Below are 12,047 nucleotides of genomic sequence, written 5' to 3'. Positions count from 1 at the left end.
AGTATCTTTGATTGTCCCTTCCACCTCCCAGCAGAGGACTTCTCCCACCTTTGCCCCTCCTCTGTATGTGTCAGAGCACTTGTCCCACGATAGTGGACTTACAGACTAAAAACCTTAAAGGTTGAGAACCAGGCCAGCATCCAGAAATGTACCTCAATAAATGACACAGGGAAAGACGGGGGGTGTGAGGAAGAGATAAAATTCTTCCTCTTTTTCTGTGCAAAACACTCCCACATCTCATCCCTATGCACCTTTCCTGACTCTCACAACACACTCTCTCCAGGCCCCTTAGTGACCTCACATAATCCTATACAACCCCCACCACAGCACTAAGCTCTTCAATATCAACTGCTTTCTCTTCCTCTTCCTCAAGAGACTTTCTGTTCAGAAGTTAATAGATAAATGAGTTATAGCTTCTCACAGCTGATGAATCTCAAAGTAATAAAACGAAAAAAAAGAAGTATGGAGATGTGGGGAGTGGGCATTGCAATTCTACCACTCAGAGAGGCTGGTCCATGTAAGTCTGAGATTCTGCCTCATGGGGCTTCCGTGAAGTGTTCCCACTTCTTCACTTCACCCACTCCTGCACAGGAACAGTAGTGGGCGCTACTGACAGACAGAGACAGAGCTGGGGCTACCGCAATGCTATGAATCACCCGTTCTTCTTGGATTGAAAAGCTTTGTTTATCTGTTTTAGAGACCATTTATGGTCAATTTTTCATTATTATGGACAGAAAGTCTCACCAACATGTTCACCAATGAACTTAAAACAGTGCCTTTATCCTAGCCAAGCAGTATTTTGAAATCTAACCTCAGACTGTTGCTTTACTTAAGAAAAGGCAAATTAACTGAGAAAACCAAGATGTTGCCCAAGTATCCTAATATTTCAAAATAAATTGTGTAAATATTAAATTATCATTCTAATAAGAATCATTATGGCTTATCGCCACTTCTGATTTCATAAAAAGTCATTTGTTAGAATGTCACTGTCTATAAGTGCCAAGTACTGTGCTAAATGCCGGAGATCACAAAGATTAAATTTCTAACATCAAGGAGCCAAGCCTAGCGGGCTAGACAGATAAGTAAGCAAACACATCTTAAGCAATGGTTGAGTGCTGCAATCAAGCAGGGATCATGGGAGCAACAGGGAGCAGGGAAAGGAACAGGGGAGGGAGCGGAGGGCAAAGGACAGAGAAGACTTCAGAGAAGAACTATCCCTTGATCTAAGATAGGAGGAGTGTGAAATTCATCACGCCAACAAGCAGTAAAAAGAGGGGAAATAACAGAGAGATGGAATCCAAACAGAGGTATTACCATATGCAGAAGTACTAAGGTGCGAAATCCTAAAAAACGTCTGGAATACAAGTTTCCTAAACTGGCTGGCGCACAGGGTGTCCTGTGGGGAGTGGCTAGAAACAGAGCTTAAACAGATGGACGGGGGGCCAGCCCCATGGCCTTGTAGGTAAGTTCGGCAGGCTCCACTTCGGCAGCCCAGGTTTGTTCTCAGGCGCAGACCTACACCACTCAGCGGACCTACACCACTCAGCGGACCTACACCACTCAGCGGACCTACACCACTCATCAGCCATGCTGTGGTGGTGACCCACATACAAAATAGAGGAAGACTGGCACAGATGTTAGCTCAGGGCAAATCTTCCTCAAACAAAAAGAGGAAAATTGGCAACAGATGTTAGCTCAGGGCAAATCTTCCTCAGCAAATAAAAAAAACAGATGGACAGGATCAGATTATGATGAAGGGGCTTGTCTGACATATTAAAGATATGGATTAACTTGTACACAATGGAGATTCTGAAATCTTTTCAGCTGAAGTGCGACCCATGGCCACGTCAAGGGGACACATTCCCAACGAATACAATGTGAGTGGTGTCCTCTGGACTTGGGCAATGCAGCAGCCCTGTGTTCACCTGCCACACTGTGATCTCTAAGATGGCAGAACTCACTCATCAACGTACACCCAGCATCTAGCCCTGTGCCTGGTGCATATAGGAACTAAAAAAAGTACTGAATAGTTAAATGTGCCAACACAATCCTAAGGGCATAACCAAGAGGCCCTAACCAAGCCTCCTTCCTGACTGCCTATAAAATCACAACTCTTACACACTACAACAACTGGTAATTGCACAACTTTTAAGGGAACTTGTGGAAGGGTCATTCACTATGGGCTGCACCAGAGATGAAAAAGGACTTGGGGAAAAAACACAGTAAGGGGCCGGCCCGGTGGCACGGCAGTTAAGTGCGTGCGCTCCACTTTGGCAGCCCGGGGTTTGCAGGTTCGGATCCCAGGCATGCACCGATGCACCGCTTGTCAAGCCATGCTGTGGCGGCATCCCATATAAAGGAGAGGAAGAGGGACACAGATGTTAGCCCAGAGCCAATTTTCCTCTGCAAAAAGAGGAGGATTGGCATCAGAAGTTAGCTCAGGGCCGATCTTCCTCACAAAAAAAAAAGAAAAAGAAACACAGTAAGATGGTTCTGGACCTGATTAAATTAAGCAGTTTATTCTATTCTTCTCACCAAAAACTAAACAGAAAACAACCATGGGTTAGCTCAAAATTATTCACCAACTAACTCTAAGGCAGCAGTGATAACTATAAAAAGCATATTTTCAGATCAAAAGGACCCATGAAATAAAAATCTATTTAAGAATTTGCTGGGTTAGTGTAGTCTTTCAAATAACTAAGAGCTTCAGACAAAATTAGGCTACTTGTCTTGTACTTTAAACTTTACTTAGTAAACTGACATATTATTATAATTGGCAAAACCCCTTCTCTGATGCTTGGGAAAATAATAAGGAAAAAAATTTTTAATAGAAATGTTAGGAAAGCATGAACAAAAATAAATTATAAATGAGCTTGGAAAACTGATGGCTTAAGAAGTGAAGGCAGGGGGCCGGCCCTGTGGCATAGTGGCTAAGTGCACGAGCTCCGCCACTGGCGGCCGGGGTTCGGATCCCGGGCGTGCACTGAGGCACCGCTTGTCAGGCCATGCTGTGGCGGCGTCCCATATAAAGTGGAGGAAGATAATAGGCACAGATGTTAGCTCTGGGCCAGTCTTCCTCAGAAAAAAGAGGAGGATTGGGATAGATGCTAGCTCAGGGCTGATCTTCCTCACAAAAAAAAAAAAAAAAAAGAAGTGAAGGCATAATCTAGAGATGGAAGAAAAATCTTTGGTCTATGAAGAACCAGTGACTCATATTAAAGAAATCAGTCCAAAGGCCACAGAAGTAAACTAAAATTTCAAGTCATTTTCTTAAAGAAAAGATGTAGATATATTTCACTAATCAGTATTTCTAAATGAAAATAAGGCACATAAAATAAGGCACATAAAAACACAACTAAACATATTTTTTAATTTTATAAGGTGGCCAGGGAGAAAAACAAGTAACAGTGTCATAGAGGACGTGAGAAAAAAGAAACTGCATTCATACCCAGAGACACAAAGAAAAAGACAAAAATATACATAAAATGTACATTAGAGATACATGAGATTAACATCTTGAGCTTTTTAGGATGTTATTACCAAAGATGAAAAATCATGGTATTTTTGGCATGAAGAGCCTGAATATAATCCTATGTCATCACTGCCTGCTGCTCCAGTTTAAAAAACAGCAATCCTCAACCATGCCCCCACACACACACAAGCTCATGCCACACTCATGACACTGACACACATACACACACACACACACACACACACACACGACTTGTTCTGAATATGTTAAATGTTATTAAACTAACAAATAATAGTTAAGTTACCATTTACTGAGCCTCTTACCCTCACAACTCCCTTAGGTAGGTTTTATTATCTCCATTCAGCAAAAGAAGAAACTGAAAAAGGTTAAGTGACTTGACCCAGACTACAGAGCTGATAAGTGATAAGGCTGGAATTCAAAATCACCTGTATACGGCTCTGAGGCCCACACTTTAACCAATACAGTATGCTCTCTCCCAGGGTATATGACTGTTAAATCTTTAGCCACCACAACGTTTTTTTAAAGACTGCTGTTTTCTTACTGTGCTATCCAGAGTGATGTTTAAGGTCAGATAATTTAAATTTCATGGAAAACCACTTATATAATTCTTTTAAAATAATGTAGATCTTGCTGGCAGTAAGGAAGACATTAACTATTAACACTAAAAAGTAGCTGAGTATAACCCAGACTTTTACAAACTAACAACAGTCCCCAATTATTCCCAACTTTATTACTTAGCCTTTTAATTATGCTAGGTTCTTCTTGTGGTATAAACACCCAGCACAACCCTAAGGAGAGAGCAGATTTTCATAAATACCTAATTTCTCTCTCCATTATTCACACTGCGGAGTCACGTCATATACGCATTTAATTACTCATTCAACTATCTGTGCTGGGGGAAAAAAGAAAAACAATAGAGAAAAATACTTCAAATAATGGTGGCAAGATGCCTGCCTTTACAACCCTGTCTCAGTGTGAGCATGCAGTGAGACTAGAAATCTGCTGTTCCTCAGTCAATCTGAAGTCCCATTCACCCATCAAAAAGTAACTCATAGAGCCAATTATGATTCCAGCTCACCAAAAAAGTAACCTGTTCTAACAGTTGGAGGAAACACTGGCTGTTGGAACTTAAAGACAATATGTCAGTTAACCAGTTTTCAAACTGGTGCCTTCCTAAAGGACTTTTTCAAGAGTAATTTTGACTACATAGGATTTTTACCTTAAATGAGAATTTAGACCCAAAGCCCCCAAATAAAAGGTGATTTCACTTTTCTCATCTCTTTAGGTTTGAAAGAATTAGGAACCAAACCTTCGTCTTTTATATCAAAATAAGTTAATAACATATTTTTCATCCTAGTTCACAAATGGGAAAAAAGAGAGCAACAGGGATGCTGTAAAGAAGCCACGCTAGGCAGGTATGTGGGAGCTATTCCATGACTTATTCCATTATTATTTTCCAATCTCATACCTCTTTATTTCAATGTCCAATTCACAAATTCCTTTGTGAAGAAAATAAGAAAAACTAAATAAAATAGGAGTCAATTAATCTAGCTTGCTATCATTGAGGTAGAACTGTCTCTCGTATCAACACTCAACGGTTATAAATATTTTTATTTAAAATTTCTGAGAGATTCTACAGACATCAGCAAGTTCCACATCATATAATCAGGAAACTCTACTTTACACCGTTAACTCACTTTTCCCAGAAATTACTTTCTTACCTAACTAGTATCTGTGTGTCAACAGATCATTTAAAAGCAAGATCCACAGGGAGTAAGTGCAAGAGTCAACAAAAGAGCAATTCTGATTAAGATATTAACTTACTCATCCCATCTCACACACGTAAACAGATTTCAAAGATGGGGTACTTCTTCCTGCATTCTCAGTTCATACTAGTATTAGTGGCCTTTGGTGCCAGGAAGAGGTAAAAAATGCATTCTCACCAGGACCTTCAAGAACTTGCCTCTGAGGAGCTCCTTTTCATAGGTCTATGTGGCCTCTTTCCTTGGGGAGAGGCCTTGTGGTATGTAAATCCTTTTTTTAATTTGGCAGTCTTAAAATTTACTGAGTTAATGTTTTACCATCTCAGACCCAGCAAAGGCCCCAGTATGAGCCTTTGGCCTAAGATGTTACTAGATCTGGCGTTAGACAGTTCTCTCTGGAGAACTGTTCTATGGAAACTCTTCAGCAATCTCCATCCTCAATTTTCCTCCCTCTCAGACATTTGATTATTTGAATAGCTCTCCCTTTTCTTCCTTCCATTTTTTTCCCTTCTTACTGATTACCACAAAATCATTTTTTAGCTACTATTATAACAGTGATGATTTTTTTTCCAATTACCACTTATTCATGACATTTCACATTACCCCTATTTTTAATCTTACTAATGCAAATGTTTTTAATTCATAACTTCTATAACTACTAGTGACCATTAACTTCAAGACATTCTATCTGATAAATACCACTTACTTTTCTCCAGATTAAATAAGCCCGGAACCTTTTACTTTTTTACCTAAATCTTAAAATACGTGCCCCAACTCTGATTCTCTGTTATTTCTCTATTCTCAAAATTTGACAATCAACAAAATTCAAGTAAGACTCTAACAACTATTTCCTTGCTTCTTGCATATTTCCTGGACTAGTTAGGTGAGTTAATTAGAAAAATGGTTTTGATGACTGATTTACTCTCTCCAAATGCCAGTTAGCTTCATTTCACACAGACAAACTATGTTCCAAAACCAAAGACTCATAAAGGCTGTCAGCTACCTCTTGGATCCAGATTTAACCAGATGAGCTTTATGGCACACACAGATCACATTCCATCAGGAACAAACCTTCTGGTGACGTATCAGGTAGATGTCAGACACCAGATTATCTTCTTTTAGCATACCACCGTGAATTGCTTCAAGAGTTTTAAGAATGTTATCTTTAATAAGTGATAAGCTGCGAACTCGTATTCAACTTATGATCCATTCTCAAGGTCTCTCACTTAATACTTGTATAGGTAGTTTAGGTTCCCAAGTTTACCAGTGAACAGAATCCAACTTTAGGTAAACCAAGTAATCAAGATCATTTTGAAATTCTATTTCCGTCTTCCAAGATTTTAGAAATTACAACCACCTTGTTGTCATTCACAAGCATAAAGTTCTTATTTCCACCATCACCCAGACCACTGGGGAAAAATATAGGATAAAGACAAAGTTTCAAAGGACGCCCCCATATCGCTGATCATAGCCCATTTCCTGGGACGGCTGCTAATCAGGAATACAGTATACTCACATTTTAAAACCTTATTCTCACAGTGGTTACAAAACCACCATGCTATACAAGCAGGGCTTGATTCAGTATACGGAATGGAAGGGGAAAGGAACTATTTATTATGTGCCAGGAAGAGTACTACTTTCTTTACATATGTTCTCAGCTAAGTATTAGTATTCTTTGTTAGTTAAAAAAAAGAGAAGAGATGATGATGATGACGAGCAGCGAAGCTAAGCAACTTATAGTATAAGGGACTCTGAAGACAGCCAGAATCCTAGCGCTCTAGTAACACATGTTACTGTATGTGACAAGAGGTTTCTATTTCTAGGTTTACCAGGTTAGCTGTATGTGACTCTGGGCAACTTAACATCTCTGAACCTCAGTTTTCGCATCTGTAAAATGGGGTTTAAATGAGATAATTCATGTCAAGTGTTTAAATCAAAGTCTAGCAGACAGTAAGCTTACTCAATAACTATTAGCAATAGTCAAAGTCAAACAGCTACTTAAGAAAGTCAGAAGCGATTCCCCAGTCAGGCTTTTCCTACTACACTATGTCATAACTGCCAGCACACACTTATTATCCACATAAGAATCCATACTTGAAATATGACATAGACGGGAAACTGATGTTACCTAAATAGGGTAACTATTAAAGGCTAACTAAACCAACACAAGTATTTTACCTCTAATATCTAATAAGCAGAACCAAGTAGAAAACTCCTCAGAAGATACTGTTTAGACATTCAGGTTTATATAGCTTTGTTCCAATTACTATGAAACTTATTTTCCTACCTGAGATACTGGCCCTCCCCTCCTGCCCACTTCTCTGCCAAATGCTGGGCCTAAATTGCAGTTTAACAGCTTTTCCACCCTTGCTTTTACTATTATCAGAAATAACAAGAGAACAGATGCTGGCAGCTCCCCCATCAACTCTATCCCATAGACCCCCTCAAGCCTTGGCGGCTTCACTCCAGCAATGGCTGTCCCTCCTGGTCTTCCCTGACCCTATTCAGCCCCAATGGCTCCTGATCCTCTTTTCCCATCACCTATCAGGGTCTTTTCAAGCCCATAGGCACATTCCTAGGTCCACTGAGGCCCCACCAAGTCACACTCCCATACCAGCTCACTTGATAAGGGCACAGAGCTGGGGCCAGGCCAATCCAACTCCTCCTGAAGCTGGGGCAGACTGGGCTGACAGGGCCCCAAAGGGAAAGGAAGTGGCCCTGGTTCCACCCACCTCACCCCAGCATCCTGCCTCAACCACCCACCCTGCTCCCTGCAGGGGAGTGATGCGAGTGCCATCACTTACTCTACTCTTTTCAGGGTCTGAGATGATGCCAGGGGCTCTGGGTCTCAGCTGAGGTAGTGGGGCGGAAGTAGGGGGGGGTCTGGAATGGGGATTCCTGGGTCTTAGCTAGGAAATGGGATGGCAAGAGGCGAAGTTAGGATAGGGCTGGGGGTCAGAGCCCAGGTGATGAGAATGTGTGCCTGAGAACCAGGAGGTGCAGAGGAGGAGACGGAAGGGGAGGGTGGTTTCCTTTGCGGTCCCCGAGCTTTAGGCCAGGACCCAGGTGCAATATTGTGACTTATGTGTTAAAGAGAAAACCACAGGCCCAAAACGGCGTCACTTGTGCTAAAGCCCACAATACCAAACCTAGATTTAATACCTGACCTAACTGCAGTTTCGACCTTTCCAAGAAATGTACTCTTAATCAACCAGTCTGGAATTTTCTGGTCAGTACCAATGAGGTAATCTGTCACGTGGACCCTCTCCATCCCACACAGGAAAAAGCAATTTGCATGATAAAACCCTTGTGTTCCCTTCCCTCCAAAGAGATGTCCTGGCCCAAAATAATCTTTTCTTTCCTTTTGCTAATAACTTCCCTGCCCCACTCTCCTTCCTATAAAAACCTTCCATTTCGTATTAAGTCCTCCCAGTATTTCTCTACTTGCTAGATGGGATGCTGCTGGATTCATGAATCACTTAATAAAGCCAATTAGATCTTTAAATTTACCCAGTTGGATTTTGCTTTTTAACGTAAGAAATACATACTTGGTCATTCAGATGATCAAAATATATTTCTCATATGTATTTGGTCTTCGTCCACAGTTCCTGGCTCACAGCTCCCAAAACCCTTCGAGTTTCCTAAGTGTTGAGAGTGATAAAGGTGCCTTTTGTTATGTGAATGAGGTGACTTTTGGAAGCACCTAAAGATGGGGGCTGGTTGCCAGGAGAACCAACCATGCAATTAGAGTGCTGGAACTTTCAGTCCCACGGCCCCACCCCCACCCAACTCCAGGGAAGTGAGAGGGGCTGGAGATTGAATCAATCTTGCCTCTGTAACGAAGCCTCCATAAAAACCCAAAAGGACAGGGTTCAGAGAGCTTCCAGGTCGGTGAACTTGCGGAGCACTTGGAGACAGCGAACATGGAAGCTCCGCGCCCTTTCCCCATACCTTGCCCCATGCTTCTCTTAAAGCTGGCTGTTCCTCAGTTATATCCTTTTATAATAAAGAGGTGATCTAGTAAGTAAAATGTTTCTCTGAGTTCTGTGAACCGCTCTTAGCAAATTAATAGAAACTGAGCAGGAGGTGGTGGGAACTTCGACCAGAAGTACAGCTAACAAACTAGACTTGCCACTGGCGCCTGAAGTCCAAGAGGGAGCTCATGGGAACCTCCAATTTGCAGCCAGTCGGTCAGAAGCACAGGTAACAGCCTGGGCTTTTGACTGGCGTCTGAAGTGGGGTGAAGGGGGCAGTCTTGCTGGTGTCCAAGAACTGCTTGTTGTATGTGTGGGGACCGACACCCCCCCAAACCGACACTAAAACTGAGTCTCAGAACACAAAAAGACCACCTACGTAGGAATTTATCCTATCTCAAATCAGTTGTAAATTAAAATTTTAACTACCAGAGGTACTCCAAATAAAGCTCCCTGGTTGGCCTGGACAAAGACATCGGCCCTCCTACTACATAATTTGAACACCGCATCAAATCGAAGCCTGCATCAACTTATTTTCAAGATAAACTGCTAGTTAATAGTCTTATTTATTTATAAGTGTACTACTCATAAAGTGAGGCAAGCAGTGTCACCACTTTTCCTACCCAATCCTCTGACCAAAAACAAGCTTTGTTGTTCTACTGATGCTCAAAAATCTCACTTAACTGTCTCACCCTCATGTGATCTAATGGTGGAAAATGAAAAAAAACAAGCATAGCAGCAAAAATAAACTTCCATAACAATTATTAATAATCAGCTTACTATTTCAAACAACTTCCAGGAACTGATTTGCCTGAAGAAAGGGTTGCTGAACCAGAATGGGATGTCCACATAAATTTCTTTTGGCAACCATGGCCTATTCAGCAAAGCAACAATCCTCCTAAGAAAAGAATGTCACATATATTCCAGTGAAACAAAATTAATATATGTGCTTTGGTAAAGAGGCTGAGTTCTAACCAAAGGTACAACACTTTTAACTATATAATTGCCCTTCAAAAGACAATCAAATCAGAACACCTTCACCTTAGCAACAAAGCCTTTAGAAGACAGTGTTCATTTTGCAATAATCTTTAACATTCCTGCATTTCTTAGATTTTTAAGAAAGTCTAACTTCCTGACTCATGGATCTAAAATAGTCATTATATATACAAATGTTCTACTCATTTAGTTCAGAATCATGTGTAGGAAACCGAGGTTTCTGTTTCTAGGTTTACCAATTCATTTTGCACTAATACAACCACTAAATATAGCTCTAAGACACTGATGATTAAAAGTAGTTAATTATGTGAGTGATTCATACCTATGTCCAGACACCAAGATCCAAGGATGTTTCTGTCAGATCTATAGAAAGGAGAGACGATAAACACCTGTCACAAAAGCTTTCCAAATTGGGAAGACCCAAACCGAGTTACTGTCAATCCCCAATCAGATTCCCTCGTCACCCCTCCTCTCGAAAAAAAGAGGTCACACATCCACCCAACTTTGTGAAGAGAATGGGGAGAAGGGAAGGCCATAAAGAAAGTGGCCATGGAAGTACTGAAGCAAAGGCCCCTGTGTTTTTCTAGTCCCCACGATCAGATTCAGAGTGAGAGTCCTTAGGCAAGTCCGAAGTCACGCCTCGTCTCTGGGCCTCATTTAGTTTATCTGTAAAATGCGGTGACTGGCAAGGAGCTCTACCACTCCGTGTCTAGGGACGATTCCAGAGTCCCTCAGTCAGCATCCGCAGAAATCCATCAAGCGCCCAGCCAATACCTCTACCTTCGACCACACCATCTCCCGGACTTCCTAAAAGGGGGGCTGGAGCACCATCCCACTCCCAAGCCCCAACACATACTCGCCCTCCCTGCCAGGCAGCGTATCCAAACCAGGCCTTCCCACCCACAACGCGGATCCCTCCTCGCCTCACCTGTCCCAGACAGACATCTCGCGGTCCAAGCGCTCCTCTCTCCACCCTTCCCCGAGAAGTGATGCCCGATTCCGGCCCGAGGGGGCCGACCACAAGCTCACCTGGTACCCGCCACCCCCGACAATACCATTCGCCTCCCCCGACCTCACCCATCACCACCACCAGCCACCCGCTCCAGGCCCCGCTCCCCCTGCCCGCTGGCGCCCCGGGAAAGCCAGGGCCACTCACCGGCGGCCGCCGCGCCGTCTCTTTGGCGGCCTCCCGGCCGGAGCAGCCGAGGGGCAGCGGGGGGCCGGGGCCGGGGCCCGCCGCTGTCGCCACCGCCGCGCCTCGCCTCAGCCCAGCCCCATCACCCTCGGCCAGAGCCGGCGGCCGCGGGTCGCTCGGGCTCGAGGCGCCGCCGCCGCGCGCTGCGGCTGGGGGTGAGGCGAGGGAGGCGCCGCGGCGGGGCCGGGGCCGAGCCGGGCGCAGGGCCGTCCGCGCTCTCCTCCTCTGCGGCCGCAGCGGCGGCGTGCAGCCGGGGCAGGGCAGCACAAGGAGGGTGGCGGGGGAGGCGGGCAGGGGAGGGGGGCGGACTGCACTCCGAAACGGCCTCCTGCCGCCAGCGACGGAGCGAACCCCCCTCCCCTCGGCGGCGGCGCCGGGATCACGCAGCGCGCAGAGCCGGCGGGCGAGAGAGGGAGCGCGCGCGGCGAGCTCGGGACTCCCGCGCCGGACGTGAGGTCACGTGATTGCCTCCTCCCAGCGCCGAGGGCGGAGGGGCGCAGAGGGGACGTCAGGAGGGGCGGGACCAGGCGAGGTGGGCGGGGCGGCGGGCAGGCAGCTTCTAGCTTTCGGCCCCGCCAGGCGAGCGAAGAAAAGAAAGTAAGGAGGGCGCTCCGAAAGACCTGGGT

At 44.2% G+C, this 12,047-nt stretch overlaps 1 protein-coding gene across 6 annotated transcripts in view; it reads right to left on the bottom strand.

Annotated features, from left to right (window-relative positions):
- Positions 1 to 11,773, bottom strand: part of ATP13A3 (ATPase 13A3) — an 84,779-nt gene extending 73,006 nt beyond the window's left edge. For 2 of the 6 annotated variants that reach the window (XM_058556091.1, XM_058556096.1), the window contains exons 1-3: positions 11,383 to 11,773; positions 10,549 to 10,589; positions 10,011 to 10,128 (exon numbers count right to left, since the gene is read on the bottom strand). The gene's annotated coding sequence lies outside the window, so the exon portion shown is untranslated. Of the gene's footprint in view, positions 1 to 8,804; positions 8,898 to 10,010; positions 10,131 to 10,548; positions 10,590 to 11,382 lie in introns of those variants that run through there. The other 4 variants (XM_058556092.1, XM_058556097.1, XM_058556095.1 and 1 more) reach the window with 4 other exon arrangements.
- Between the last annotated feature and the right edge of the window lie 274 nt (positions 11,774 to 12,047).

The sequence above is a fragment of the Diceros bicornis genome, chromosome 15 (assembly GCF_020826845.1).
Source record: "Diceros bicornis minor isolate mBicDic1 chromosome 15, mDicBic1.mat.cur, whole genome shotgun sequence".
Classification (NCBI taxonomy): Eukaryota; Metazoa; Chordata; class Mammalia; order Perissodactyla; family Rhinocerotidae; genus Diceros; species Diceros bicornis.
Note: the sequence above shows the minus strand (reverse complement) of the source record. Positions and strands in the feature narration are given on the sequence as shown.